The sequence below is a fragment of the Capricornis sumatraensis genome, chromosome 1, assembly GCF_032405125.1.
Source record: "Capricornis sumatraensis isolate serow.1 chromosome 1, serow.2, whole genome shotgun sequence".
In the NCBI taxonomy this organism is placed as follows: Eukaryota; Metazoa; Chordata; class Mammalia; order Artiodactyla; family Bovidae; genus Capricornis; species Capricornis sumatraensis.
In genome coordinates, this window is record NC_091069.1 from 250,804,730 (window position 1) to 250,816,716 (window position 11,987).

Consider the following 11,987-nt stretch of genomic DNA (forward strand, 5'->3'; position numbering starts at 1 on the left):
CAGGGAAGGGGAAACAAACACATGCTCTGATAGAAGTAGGAAAACGAGTGCTCAGCAGACAAGCTCTAAGAGAAACCTTGAGATTTCAGGAGGAAATTATATCAGAGGAAAACTGGGAAACCTAGAAATGAAGAAAAAACAACAGCCCCAGTAAATAGCTGGTAAACACGTACAGTATTTTCCCTTTTCAGTTCAGTTCAGTCACTCAGTCACGTCCGATTCTGCGAATCCATGGGAAGCAGCATGCCAGGCTTCCCTGTCCATCACCAACCCCCAGAGCTCGCTCAGACTCATGTCCATTGAGTCGGTGCTGCCATCCAACCATCTCATCCTCTGTCACCCCCTTCCCCTCCTGCCCTCAATCTTTCCCAGCATCAGGGTCTTTTCCAATGAGTCATTTCTTCACATCAGATGGCCAACGTATCGGAACTTCAGCTTCAGCATCAGTCCTTCCAGTGAACACCCAGGACTCTCCTTTAGAATGGATTTGTTTTCTATGATCCAACGGATGTTGGCAATTTGATCTCTGGTTCCTCTGCCTTTTTAAAATCCAGCTTGAACATCTGGACGTTTTCGGTTCACATACTGTTGAAGCCTAGCTTGGAGAATTTTGAGCATCACTTTGCTAGTGTGTGAGATGAATGCAGTTGTGCGGTAGTTTGAACATTCTTTGGCATTGACTTTCTTTGGATTGGAATGAAACTGACCTTTTCTAGTCCTGTGGCCACTGCTGAGTTTTCCAAATTTGCTGGCATATTGAGTGCAACACTTTCACAGCATCATCTTTCAGGATTTGAAATACCTCAGCTGGCATTCCATCACCTCCACTAGCTTTGTTTGTAGTGATGCTTCCTAAGGCCCGCTTGACTTCACACTCCAGGATGTCTGGCTCCAGATGAGTGATCACACCATCGTGGTTATCTGTGTCACAAAGATCTTTTTTGTATAGTTCTTCTGTGTATTCTTGCCACCTCTTCTTAATATCTTCTGCTTCGGTTAGGTCCATACTGTTTCTGTCCTTGACTGTGACCATCTTTGCATGAAATGTTCCCTTGGTATTTCGAATTTTCTTGAATAGATCTCTAGTCTTTCCCATTCTATTGTTTACCTGTTTCTTTGCATTGATAACTGAGAATGGCTTTCTTATCTCTCCTTGCTAGCCTTTGGAACTCTGCATTCAGATGGGTATCTTTCCTTTTCTCCTTTGCTTTTCACTTCTCTTCTTTTCTCAGCTATTTGTAAGGCCTCCTCAGACAACCATTTTGCCTTTTTGCATTTCTTCGTCTTGGGAATGGTTTTGATCATTGCCTCCTGTACAATGTTATGAACTTCCATCCACAGTTCTTCAGTCACTCTATCAGATATAATTCCTTGTATCTATTTCCCCTCTTAATGTCTTTACAGTATGTTGATGGTAATAATGATGACATTGTCTGGTGGGGTTTTCAATGTACTTGGATGCTGAAATGGACTTCCCTGGAGGTGCGGAGGTGAAGAATCTGTCTGCAATGCAGGAGATGCAGGTTCAATCCCTGGGTTGGGAAGATCCCCCCTGGAGAAGGAAATGGCAACTTACTCCAGTATTCTTGCTTAGAGAATTCCACGGACAGGAGCCTGGTGGGCTACAGTCCATGGAGTCACAAAGACTTGCACTCGATTTAGTGACTGAGCGTGCACACAGATGAAAAACAGATGCAACTACATCATAAAAGGAGACCAGTGAGGAACACACAGTTTTAACATTCCATTTCATTTCACTTGAAATGGTAGAGTGTCTACTTCAAGCAGACAATGAGGTGTTTAGTATACATATTGTAATCCCGGGATCCACTGCTAAAAAACCTATATAAAAAGATGTAGTTAAAACCCAGCTAATAAATTAGAATGTAATACTCAAAAGCCTGATACAATAAAGGAAAGCAGGACAGTTGAAGAAAATCAAGATCTGAACAACACCGAAATCCAATGATGTCAATAATTACATCGTGTAAATGGTCTAAATACACCAGTTGCAAGACAGATTCTGGCACATGAAGTTTCTAAAAATGTGGCCCAACTATATGCTGCCTATAAGACACACAGTTTACTTTATTAATTTTTTTATTGAAGTATATAGTTGATTTACAGTGTTGTGCCAATCTCTGCTGTACAGCAAAGTGACTCAGTTATACACACATATATTCATTTTAATATATTCTTTACCATTATGATTTATCATAGGATATTGAGTATAGTTCCCTGTGCTATACATTAGGACTGTATTTTTTATCCATTCTAAATTTAATAGAGAAACACACTTTAAATATGATAGTATAGGTAGGTTAATAGAAGATGGATGGGAAAACTAGTAAAAAGAAAATTAGAATGACTGTGTGAATACCAAGCAAAGTACACTTCACATCAGTGCACATTACCAGGTGCATGGTGGGTCCTGACTTGACGAAAGGGTCTATTTAAGAAGACAATACAACAGTTGTAAAATGTGCATACATCTAATGACAGAATGTCAAAATATTAATACATGAAGCAAAATCTGAAAGAACTAAAAGGAAAAATAGATGATTATAAGAGGAGGCTTCATTACTCCTCTCCCAGTAATCAATCTTTTAAAAAATTAGACATAAGATCAGCAAGTACACAGAAGACCTAAAAAACACCACTGACCATCAGGACCCAAAGGACATTTCATCCAGAGCAGTAGAGATGTCCACAACACGGTCACCAAGGAAGGCTGTGTCCAGGGCCATGGAGCAGAGCAGAAGACATTTAAGAGAACTGGAATCGTGTGGGGTATGTTCTCCAGCTGTATGGCATTGCTAATTGGAATTGAACCAGAAAGCAAGCATCAGAAAGACACAGGGCACTCTCAGAAGAAATGATGTACTTTTAAATAATCCACGGATCAACAGAAGCCTCAAGGGAAATTAGAAAACATTTCAGATGGAATGAAACAAAACACAACATATTGTGTTTGTAGGATGCAGCAAAAGCAATGTGTAGAGGGAAATTCATAGCAGTAAATGTATCCATTAGAGACCCAACAACATGAATGATTCACAAGCATTGTGCTAAGTGAAGAAAGCCAGGAGGAAACACGTAAGGCTAGAAAGAGACTCAGTGTGCACAGGGGAGGTTAACATCAAAACTGCAGTGAGAATCCCTTTCCAACCATCACAGGGATGGATCTGAAAGACAAAGACTATGAGGAAATGGGGTGCAGCATTCTGTATTTAGGTGTACAACGTGCACCCTGTTTGGTGTGCAGGACCCCAGCCTGATGCCCACAGGGTGACTGTGGGGTCTGTGTCTTCATGGGGCAGCATTCACACGAAGTGTCATAAAATCCCATCTGGTACCAGGGATGGGGCCTCGGCAAACCCTGGGCACATCCGTGCTAGAGGATTGAAGTGCTTGAACGGCTAGCAGCAAGAAGGCAGACAGGGAGCTCTGACAACGTGGAGCAGAGGACATCCCTGGCTTTGGTGGGGAGCGACCAAGAGGGACAGGGCTTTGCACTGTAAGGAAAACCGAAGCCAGGGACAAGTGAGCTTCTGCAGCAGGATTCTGGGAATGATCTTCTCCCCAGGTCAGCTAAGAAAGTCCATCTGCAGGCACTTTCGCCTTCACCTTCCAGATAGTTGACTTTATTTCATCAAGTGCTCATTGAGGACTCCAGGGCTGGGGCCCGACTCTAAGCACAGACGGTCCATGGCTGTGCGCTCAGAACATCAGGGCCTGTGAGAAGGCAAGCATGTCATGGTGACACAAAGCAGGATGAGGGGGCCCCTAGTGTTCCAGGCCTGGAGGTGGGCAAGCAGGAGGCAGCCAGGTGAGTATAGAAAGAAGGGAGAGGTGCCTTCCCCTTGAGGTCCTGAACATCAGCCTGGGTGCCCCAGCCCCCTTCCCACCCAGTCACGTCCCCACAACACACACCCCGAGAGCACAAGAAGCAGGCTCCTTTGCGACAGTGTGTAGGTTAAGAAATATTCAATGATGGGGCACCATGAGAAGGGTTCCAGGCTCACTGTGCAGAGGTTCCCGTGGCGGGGCAGCTGGCATCAGACACTGCAGCCCATGAGGCTGTGCCCATGGGGCAGACGAGGAGGCATGAGACCTGGAGAAAGAAAGAGCCTGCACCCAGCGCCCAGAAGGCAGAATGCAGTCCCTTGAGAACTTGCCCCATGTGACGAGCAGGCATTTAAGTGAACAGTGAGGCTGCTGGCAGCTCTTTCCCAGCCCCTCCCTAGCCCCCAGCTCCTGGCAGGCAGTGCCACCATCTTGCCTCCCTCTGCCAACCCCTTCCCAACTGGCCTGCAATTTCCCCCAGTTCCTCCTCCACTCCAAATCGTCTTCTCCAACCCTTCCCCCATCTTTGCTTTTTCTCTTTTTTAATTTCTTCCCACCGGTAACTTCCTTCTGAGTGTTGATTCAGCTGCTGCTTTTTTGTGGGGAGGCGGGGGTGGGAGGCGCTGGTAGAGGCAGCTGTGGGGGAGGCAGGCACATGCCACTGGGGGTGCGGAGAGCAGAACAGGAAATAGAACTGGCCATGCAGGTGCTCTAAACAATTCCTGCTCCTTTGAATCCCCACACATCCACACCAACGGGCAGAAGTCACCCAGCCAGGGTGATGGAGATGCCCAGTCTAATCTAGGCCACGTGTGTGTAGTGGAGTAGCCAAGTGAACCTAGAAAGGAGAAGAGGTCTGAGAGGCTGGGGCTGTTCCTAACTCTCCTGTCCTGAACACTGGCCACAGCACCGCCAGCCCCACTTCCCACATCTAAACAGAGGGCCCTTTCTCCTTGCCTTCCTCCTTGTAGCTTTTTCTGTTTGTGGGAGGAAGTTGAAGAGGTGACTCTCTCTTTCCCTGGCATGCCTGAAAGGTGGGAAGCTGGGGTGGGGGCTGGCCTGGGCAGGGGTTGCTGGACCCTCCTCAAAGCACAGAGATGAACTGACAGGTTCGACGGTGTGGAAGGTCACACTGAGAAGAGTCCCTGGTGGACAGAGGAAGACTTGGCTCCAAGTTCAAAGGAGGCTGAGCCAGCAGAAACGTTAAGCAACTATCAACTTGAGGGAAAACCAGAAAGCTGTGCCAAGAGGAAAATGTAATTATCGTGAGTGCACTTGGCTCAGTAGTGCACATTTACACAGTCAGAAGAAGGGAAGCACTGAGCCAGGTTAAAAATAAAACTGTGATAACAGCTCCAGCCAGAGGCGAGGGGTGGGTGGGAGTGTGAGGCGCTATCACCTCCTCTACCAGAACAGGAAGGGCACAGTGCTTTCCCATACTGCTCCCCTCAGCACAAAGGCCGGGCTGATCTGTGGGGCACCCACGGGTCGGGGGAAGGCATCAAATCCTAACCCAGTGCCCTGGGTCGTTCCTCTCCTTCCTGGGACTTGTCACATCGCCATTTCCTGTTCAGTTTGTGTTTTCATTTGAGAACATCTTTGTGGATGCATGCCCACGGAAAGTCTGGGTTGCCTCCATCTAAGCAGGTTTTGCATCTTCCATCCTGGATGGAGCAGCTCAGTTCCCACATTCATTGTTTGGGCTCCTCCTGTCCTGGGGGCCCAGCTGTGGGCCTGGAGGCCGAGGCTAGGGCAGCCCTTGTGCTTGGGGTCTAACAGCTGGGCTACTAGTGGCGGAAGCTCAGGCCCCTTGCCATGTTTCTCTCTGGGCCTTGGTTTCCTACAATCTCCCCGTCCCCCTGGTTGTGAGCGTTAAGTGAGGACATGGGACAGGGTCCTGCAGTGGGCCTGGCACACAGCAGGTGCCCAGTAAATGTAAAGATTAAATCATAAAGAGAAGAATGAGAGGCGGTCCCAGCGCTCATGTAGCTTTTTTCTTTTTTGAAACTTAATTAATTAAATAACTTTTGGCTGTGCTGGGTCTTTGTTGCTGTGCGGGCTTTCCTCTAGTCGCCATAAGCAGGGGCTCCTCTCTAGTTGCTGTGCTTGGGCTTCTCGGTGCAATGCCTTCTCTTGTTGTAGAGCACAGGCTCTAGGGAATGTGAGCTTCTTGAACTGCGGCTCCCGAGCTCTAGGCACACGGGCTTCAGTAGCTGTGGTGCACAGGCTTAGCTGCCCCTTGGTATGGGGGATCTTCCCGGACCAGGGATCGAACCCATGTCCCCTGCACTTGCAGGCAGATTCTTCTTTTTTTTCAATTAATTAATTTTTTTTTTAAGTTAATTTATTTTTGGCTGTGCTGGGTCTTTGTTGCTATGCGTGGGCTTTCTCTAGTTGCCACAGGTGGGGGATCCTCTTTGTTGCTGCGGTACCTGGGCTTCTCACTGAGGTGGCTTCTCTTGTTTCAGAGCACAGGCTCTCGGTTGCAGGGGCTTCAAGAGTTGCAGTACACAGGCTCAGGGGTTGTGGCATGCAGACTTAGTTGCCCCACAGCATGTGGAATCTTCGAGGACCAAGGCTTGAACTTGTGTCCGCTGCAATGGCAAGTGGATTCTTAACCAGTGGACCACCAGGGAAGTCCCAATTTATTTATTTTTAATTGAAGGATAATCGCTTTATGATATGGCAGGCAGATTCTTAACCAGTGGACCACCAGGGAAGTCCTAATTTATTTTTAATTGAAGGATAATCGCTTTATGATATGGCAGGCAGAGTCTTAACCACTGGACCACCAGGCAAGTCCCACTCATGGAGCTTTTGAAAACATAGATTTTTTTTTTTTTTTTTGAGGGGAGGGTCTATATCTGGATTTACAGAGCAATTTCTCATTAAATGTCCTGCTTCTACTTCCTAACGTTGAGCTTGGGGGAACAATTTAACTTCTTTGCTTTGGTTTCTTTTCATGTGATAACAGGAATCAGATTCTCTACTCCTTCCCTCCCAGAAATGCGGTGCAAAGGTGAAACTGGCTCCATGAGCTGAGAGAAGGCATTAAGGAGGAGGCAGAGGAAAGCGTGGCAGCTGGGGCCTTCCTGGGGGGCGGAAATGTGGCACCACTGGCTCCTGCCCACTTGTGAGATTTCGGGGGAACATCTGAAGAATTCTCTCCCCGCTCCTTGCCAGGATCCCTGGGAAGGTCCACGAAAGCCCGCTTTCAACCCATTCTCCGCCACGGGGATCCCAGGCTTCAGCCACGTCTGATCACCTGCCACATCCTTGTAGTCATCCATATTCTCACCTGCATGGTGGGCTATGAGACCACCCCCCACCACCCACACATTCCATCCTGAAGGGTCCCACCTAAACCCTGCTGGCCTGTGGACCCCTTGTCCCTGCTGTGTTCCTAACTGGTCAGGAGCTGTCCCTTCCTCTGGCCCCAAGTGGCACTTTAGAGGCAGGTGTCACATTGGTTGTACAGAGGTGAAGGGCAATGGCTTGGGTGTGTGGCCTGGGACTCGGACGTGAAGCCAGACCTTTGCCCACCAATGAGAACACTGATCACAGCGCTGTCACCCAGCATGGGGTTGCAAGCCACATGGTCACAGAGGAAGTGCAGTGGGTCTGGAGGGTGGCAAGGGGCAAACTTTCCTGGGGAAGAGCATATAGCACCTATTTTTGGCCTGGCTGGCCATGTGACCTGTGGTGTGACAGCCGCAGCCCATCATGCTGTGAAGAAGCAACTGGGTTTAAAAATGGGCAGAGGGCCAGTCTGTGGGTTGGGGTTCCCAGAACTCACTAGAGATCAGCAGTTCTCTGGGAGTGGGGACACTGGGGGAGGGACGGGGGAAGGAGCACCTGGGTGCCTGTTGGGAATGCAGTGGATGCTTGTCCAACCCACTGGATCAGACTCAGTGTGGGGCCGGGTATCCGTGTAACAGAACCTAGTGGCAGGTCATCAGCAGGGGGGACAAGCCTGAATGGGACCCTGAGCCCCATGCCATGCTGGCCTGCATGGGAAGGTGCTAGGCACTGGGGAGGAAGGAGAGGTGGGAACAGAGCCTGAGACCACGTGATGCTGAAGCGGACCCCAAGGGCCATTTCTGTCTTGGAAACCTCTCTTGGCTTTCCGTGTCATTTCAAGACTCCTCCTCTTCCACCCAGAACCTCCCAGGGTGCACTAGTGGTAAAGAATTCACCCGCCAATGCAGGAGACACAGGAAACAAGGGTTTGATCCCGGGGTCGGGAAGACACCCTGGAGGAGGAAACAGCAACCCTCTCCAGTATTCTTCTTGCCTGTAGAATTCCACAGACAGAGGAGCCTGGCAGGCTACTGTCCACGGGGTCACAAGGAGTCGGACACGACTGAGCACACACACAGCTCTTCCTCCACTGCAGCATCTCTCTGGCTCCCCAGTTCCCACTGAAACCTGAAGGTGGGTGTTGCTGTGCCTGGCCCACTGGGCTCCCCTGGCATCCTTGCAGGCATCTTCCAGGAAGTGGCCATGTGCCCCTCTGCACACCTGCTCCCTCCTCCTTTCCTCCCCTTCCTCCTCCCTCCCCTCTGGTTCTGGGTGCCAGCCCAGTGGCAGCCTCTTGACTCAGAAGGACTTCTCCAGAAAGATCTCACACCCTCCCTCACTGGGAAGCCCTTGCAGCTCAGGGTGGCGGTGGGGGGAGGGGGGAGTCTGCTTTCTGACTTCTCCCGCTTATGTCCTCTTGCTCAAGGAACTAGCTGCATGGGCTCCATGGGTCAGCCTTGCTGTTGGCACCCAGAGGTGCAGGGTGAGTGAGCAGTGGGGGGCTCGGGGTCGGGGGGGGGGGCTGGGGTGGAGGACCAGGTACACCCCTCCCCCCCCAGGACAAGTAGCTGCAGGGTCTTAGACCAGTTCCTCGAAGGTGCCCTTTTTTATCTGTAAAATGAGGGTGGGGTCCCCCTCTCAGGAAGCTGGGATGAAGTGCAGGAAGCTCTCAGCAGAACCTAGGCACATGGAGGCTGGGCGAGGTCAGGGCCAAGGCCAGGTCCCAGCCCAGCCAGGCTTTTGAGGGAGGCAGGGCGGAAGGGAGGAGGGGAGAGTGTGACACCCAGAAGGCGGCCACCGCTGGGGTGAGGCAGAGGGCAAGCAGGAAAGGAACATTTGCCTAGATCTGGGTGTGGCACCGCCCTGCAGGGAGTGACCCTAGGAATCACGTGGGTGGGAGGCCCGCCTGGCTAACAGGCCAGCCATCCGACCCTGGGCTACGTGCTGGGTGGGTACCAGGGAGATATAATCCCTTCAGTTCAATTTAGTTCAGTTCAGTTGCTCAGTCATGTCCAACTCTTTGCGACCCCATCAGTCGCAGCACGCCAGGCCTCCCTGTCCATCACCAACTCCCAGAGTTCACTCAAACTCACTTCCATCAAGTCGGTGATGCCATCCAGCCATTATCAAAATTCCTATTGACTAAGGCTGCACTATCCGCGCGGGTGGGGGCAGGAGAGGAAGAGGCTGCAGGCGCCTGGACACTATGGGGCACCTCTGGGAAATGGGATTAGAGGGGTTTTCACTTTAGAAACGGATTTCTGTATTCTCCAAACTGTCTATGAGAGCCACGTAGTAATTTTATAATCAGAAAAGCATGCGACTATAAATCAAGTTTATGAAATGGAAAAACAGAAACCAAGGGACCCACCCTCTTCCCCATCAGCGGGCTCTCTTCCTAGCTGCAGGAGGGCTGGAAGCAGGGCCTGAGGGCGATGGGCCAGGGCCCCCGCGGAGTCAGGTGGGAAACCTACTGCTCGCCTCATCCTCCCGTCCCTCCCTCTCCACTTCCTTCCGATCACCCCGGCAACCACATTTAGGGCGCACTATTTCACCCCAAGAGTTTCCCAGTGCAGCAACTCCACCACCCCCATAGTTTGCATCAGACCTTCCTGTCGTGTTGCTGGGGGTGGACGGGCACAACCCTCTAGCCCCGCGGTGGCCGCCCGCGGAGGCACACCGGTGGGGCCCGGGCCAAGAGGGATTCGTCCTCTTTCAGAGACGCTCAGACGACAAATAGCCCCACAAAGGCCCAAACCGAACGTTTTCAACTCCAATGCCGGCCTCAGTCTAGCAGTCTAGCCAGTGGGGGGAGTCACTCCTCCGCAGCCTGGGCGGGTCTCAAGCCCCGGGACGCTGGAGCCTCCTTCCGGAACCCCTTCTTTAGGGGCCCTCGGGGCGGGGCAGGAAGGTCTGGAGTTCACTCGCGACTCTTCTTTGACCCCGCCTGGCTCAGGCGTCCCCAGGCCCGCGCGCGGAGCCTCCGCCTGCCGCGGGGCGACCTGCCGGGTGCAGACAATCAGACCCTGAGCCTCACGCTCCGCCGCGTGCGCTACGCACCGGCTCTCGGCCGGCAATCTGAGCACCGGCCGCCCGCAGGTGCTTCCTGGTGCTTTACCTGTCGGCCTCAAAGAACCCCTACAGCAACTCAGTGTAGTGATGGGGAGACAGACTCCTACCTTGCTCAGGTCACCTCCGAAACTGGCCACCTCCCTGGGGGAGCGTGAACCGGGCCTCCTCTCGGAGGGGAGGCCAGGCGGGGGCTGAGCGGAGAGGAGTGTGGCCGGGGAGGGGGCAGAGAGGACGCATCCCGGGGCTCAGCAGGGCTAAGACAGGCTTATCTGTATTCACGTGGGGAGCTGGTGCAGCAGGCCCACCCAGGACGGACGTCCTGACACGGGGCACGTGGAGACGCGTAGGGACAAGGCACCGGCCAGCGTCCGGATGTATTGGGCCCTCGGGCTTCACCTCCCAGCAAGATCGCTGGCCCGGGCGGCGCCCACGCAGCAGGGAGCTGGGCGCTGGGAGGGGCAGCGGGTCAGAGCCTAGCATCTGCAGCCCGGCTGTTCGCAGGTCGCCGTCCGCTCTCACGTGCAGCCCGGTGGGGTTTGGGAATCCCGAGGGCAGAGCTCGGGGCTGGAGGTCATCAGGAAGTCCTTGCGGCGGGCCCCGAAGGACCCAGTGGACAAGGACGGACTGCGGGGTGTTTGCCTCGCATCCTTCCACGACTGCGTGGGACCCCTGGACCCGCTCGGAGGACCGCGTCCTGCGGAGGCTGAAGGCGCTCGGGGGCCGAGGAAGGGCCCGGACTGGGATCCATCCATCCCCCCAACCCCAGCATCTCCGCGCGTCTGCGGCCTCCGCGCCCCAACGCCTCTGCAGAAACCCACGAGGGCCGTGGGCGCCCTCGCGCGACAGAATTAACTAGCACCACCAGCACGAGGCGCAGGGTCTGTCCAGGGACCATCAAGACCGCGAGGTCCCGCTGGGAGGCCCTCAGAGGAAACAGAAGAGCTGCCGCTCAGCGCTGGGAAGGGCAGAGCTGCTGAGGGAGGAGGCGTCCCGGGAAGCGCAAAGCCGGGGGTAGGCTTAACAGGGTGACCATGGCCACGACCCCTGGGGAGGCAGGGGCTGCTGTAAAGCTGAAGGGGCCCCATCCTGGCCAGGGGTGGAGGGAGAGGGCAAGAGGTTCCAGTGAGGTGGCCAGGGCAGAAGCCCAGTGGGGGTGGAGCCTGGGGGGGTTGACATGGGGGCTGCTCGGTTTGATGTGACAGGGGACTGCATGCAAGCAAGGTGACATGTAAGCCAAGGTGGCACCCTGGTTTGGGGTTTGGGTGGCTATGTGAGTGCTAGTGCCATTTCTTCTGAAGGGGGATATGCTGTGAGGGTGGTGGGGCAGGTTGGGAAGGGAACCAAGAAATCCACTGTAAGATTCCCTTAGTTTCAGGTGGAGACCCAGAGAGAGGTGGAGGCTGCAATGAAAGTGTCAGGGTATTGGGATGTGACCTCATCACCCAGGAAGATGAAGGCAGAGAGGGAAGGGACCCCAGGATTAAAAACTAACCTATCCATTTTGCAGCAGCTGGACAATCTTTTCCTTTAATTGAGAAAGCATGGACTGCACAGAAAGGGCAAAAAGCAAACCTGAAATGCACGCTGCCTTGCAGGCCTCTGGAGCTGGCCAGGGGCCCAGCCACTGGGGGTCAGGCAAGGGAGCAGGCCTCCAGGCCAGGGGCCAAGCCCAGGGCCTCCCTGCCTAGATGGCTCAGGAAACAAGCCTGACTGGATGCAGAGGATCCAAGTGTTGATGATCAGGTCCAGTGATGCTGGGACCCATAGAA